This window comes from Tamandua tetradactyla, chromosome 3 (assembly GCF_023851605.1).
Source record: "Tamandua tetradactyla isolate mTamTet1 chromosome 3, mTamTet1.pri, whole genome shotgun sequence".
NCBI lineage: Eukaryota > Metazoa > Chordata > Mammalia > Pilosa > Myrmecophagidae > Tamandua > Tamandua tetradactyla.
Genome location: NC_135329.1, coordinates 13,726,991 through 13,730,404, shown reverse-complemented (window position 1 = coordinate 13,730,404; position 3,414 = coordinate 13,726,991). Strand labels below are relative to the sequence as shown.

The window sequence follows — 3,414 nt, the reverse complement described above, 5'->3', positions numbered from 1 at the left end:
TTTCCCCTAAGAGGCCAGTCTAAATGTTCGCTAAAAGCAGTCCCATTTCCCAGGTTAGGTAACAGAACCACTAGCCCCAGAAAATGAAAATCTTCGCGAGGATGGATGACTTCCCATGGGTTCAGGCTATGCTCTTTCAGTAGAAGCCCAAAACACACCAAAATAAATTCAGGATTTTGACTAAATTTAGTTAACTTTAAAAGGCCAAAGCATTCTTTGAAGCCTAAAAGGAAACATATTTAGACAGTTATTTATTTCATCCTGTAATGTAAGAAAGAATAAAATAAATGGAACAAAGCCATTGAAATTATTATAAGAATCCTGTAATCAGACAATTATAAACAAGATGAAGCACAAGTATATTTTCACTAATAAACAGGAAAATAACTGATGTATTTAACATACAAAAAGCTTCACATAAATATATAAGGAAAGCACTAATATGCCCAAAAGAAAAATGTGCAGTGGTGTAAAGCAACAATTCAAAGAAAAGTAAATAAGGAGAGGAAAAGGATTGCGATTACTAGTAATTAAAAATGCAAATTAAAAAATAAGCTGTTGCTCCGGCGCGAACCGCCCCGCCTGGGTGCGCCAAGCTGTCGCATCTTCGCGCCTTCGCCGCCTTTCGGTCGCCAAAATTCAGGACCGTTGGCAGCGTGGTAGCCAAGGCTGCATCTTCGTCAGGAAGAGACGGATGTCAGTTTTCAGTTTCTGGACTCCTTAGGTCCACTTAGCCAACCCCCCACACGCTCAGCACACGACCTACGGGGCACCGTGCAGCCGAGCTCCTAAGTGTAGGGCCTCCGCGCGCGCGACACTAGGGAGAGTTAGCAACTTCATAGCCCGGGCTAAGCCGGAGAAGCTCACTCCTCTCCTGCCAGGCCTAGGATGCGGCCGCAGAAGCCACGACATTTGAGCCTCACGGCTGCCCGTACCGAGCATCTGCCGCGGCTGCGTTCTCGCGCTTTCCACGGAAGGCGGCAGACGGCGCCGCGCAGGCGCACTGAGGGGAGGTCGGCGCGGCCATGGGCGAGGCGAGCGGCTCGGAGGAGGCCTGCCGGCACGTGGAAGCTAAAGAAGAATTCGTTAAAGTCAGGAAGAAGGACCTGGAACGTCTAACAACTGAAGTGATGCAAATACGGGACTTCTTACCCAGAATACTAAATGGGGAGGTACTGGAAAGCTTCCAGAAATTAGAGATTGTAGAAAAAAATCTGGAAAGGAAAGAGCAAGAATTAGAGCAGCTGAAAATGGATTGTGAACACTTTAAAGCTCGCCTGGAAACTGTGCAAGCAGATAGCATGAGAGAGAAGAAGGAGAAACTGGCTCTTGGACAGCAGCTGAATGAAGCAAAGCAACAACTACTGCAGCAGGCGGAGTATTGTACAGAAATGGGGGCAGCAGCCTGTACCCTTCTATGGGGTGTCTCCAGCAGCGAGGATGTCGTCAAAGCCATTCTGGGAGGAGATAAAGCATTGAAGTTTTTCAACATCACTGGTCAAACAATGGAGAGTTTTGTGAAGTCGCTAGATGGGGATGTAAAGGAGCTGGATTCTGATGAAAACCAGTTTGTTTTTGCTTTGGCTGGAATTGTGACAAATGTTGCTGCCATTGCCTGTGGCCGTGAATTCTTGGTTAATTCAAGCCGTGTGCTCCTGGACACAATATTGCAACTTCTCCGGGACTTGAAGCCAGGACAGTGCACCAGACTCAAAGTGCTAATGCTGATGTCTCTGTACAACGTGAGCATCAATTTGAAAGGCCTGAAGTATATCAGTGAGAGTCCAGGATTCATCCCTCTGCTGTGGTGGCTTCTCAGTGACCCAGATGCAGAAGTGTGCCTCCACGTGTTGCGGCTCGTCCAGTCCGTGGTACTGGAGCCAGAAGTCTTCTCGAAGTCGGCTTCCGAGTTCCGGAGCTCCCTGCCCCTACAGCGCATCCTGTCCATGGCCAAGAGTCGCAACCCACACCTGCAGACCGTGGCTCAGGAGCTCCTGGAAGATCTTCGAGGTCTGGAGCACAATGCCTAGGGGCGCTCAGCACCTAGAGTGTTGTTGAAATCACCAGTGTCCTTTCCCCTCCCCCATTTCCCTCCCTCTGTATTTTGAAAGCCATCACTGTAGGCCTGAATTAGAGACAGCCAAGTGTGATTGGCAGGAGACAGACTGATTGAAGAGTCTCCTGCTTGACTTCCTCCTGGAGCACACCTTGCGGATGGTTGGTTGATGCAGCCAGAGGGCAGCCTGAGGAAGACGCCTTCCTTCCCTGCAGGCCCCACCTCCGCCCTTGCTGGAAGAACCTTTTCCGGGTGGCTGTTGCTACTTGGTAGACTCCTATGACCTTAGTTTCACCCAAGAAAATGGGAGATTCAATACCCATCCATTCCATTAGTCAGTGCTTTCTTGAGACACCTTTCTTTTGAAAACAAGTCATTCCTTCTCTAGGAATTATAATCAACCCCCTCACACACATGAGCACAATGCATGTTTACCTTCACAACCTTTTGGTGAGCCTGCTGCTTCGGCTGACATTGGACATTTAAAGTTCCATATTTTGTGTTTCTTCTATTTTTTGAATAAAAAAGGTCAGAGTCAAAAAAAAAAATAAGCTGTTTTCAACTTCAAAATTAGCAAAAGATTTTTAATGATAAAAATGCAATAATGTCAGCAAGGTTTTCATTAAATGAACATGCTTCCTAAGGGGCTAGCAGGTATGTAGACTGGTGAAATATTTTTGGAAATCAGTTTCCATTATATTTATTTTAATACATATTTGTACAATATGTATTAAAAGCATTTAACATGTTTATTTTCTTTGATCTACTAATTCTTTTTCTAGGAATCTATCCTAAGGTAGTAATTAAAAACTCAAGCAAAGATATACCGTAGAAAGGTCTTCAACACAATGTTACTTATAATAACAAGAGATAAAACAAAATAAAACCCTGAAAACATGCTAAAGCCTCCCATATAAGAAATTGTTAAATACAGAGAATATTCAATATCATAGAAAAAGAAAAATACTCATCATACTAGTGGAAAAATGGACACAAACTTGCTCAGTGCACGATTCCAGTTTTGTAAAAATGAGTAACAGAAAATGTAGAAAAATATTAGCAGTGCACAACTTTCTGTAGATGTTGGGATTACACTTGATTTTTACTTCTGTCTTTGCATCGTCACTTAAAATGAGTACCCAAAAAAAGCATTATGCATTTATGCCTTGCCTTATCCCAAAGAGTATTTAGTGTTTAAAAATATGAATAACTGAGTAAGATCAAATAACTTACAAGTAATTAAGAAAGATGAAGGAAAAGAGAAAGTATGAGTAAGAAAGTTACTATGGACCTGGAAATGTCCTTAGCATTATATAATATAATATATATTATATATAAAACAATGTCCTTACTACAAA

At 43.3% G+C, this 3,414-nt stretch overlaps 1 pseudogene; it reads left to right on the top strand.

The window, feature by feature from the left end:
• The first annotated feature begins 1,001 nt into the window (after window positions 1-1,001).
• LOC143675959 (heat shock factor 2-binding protein pseudogene) lies at window positions 1,002-2,601 on the top strand (annotated as a pseudogene).
• The last annotated feature ends 813 nt before the right edge of the window (window positions 2,602-3,414 follow it).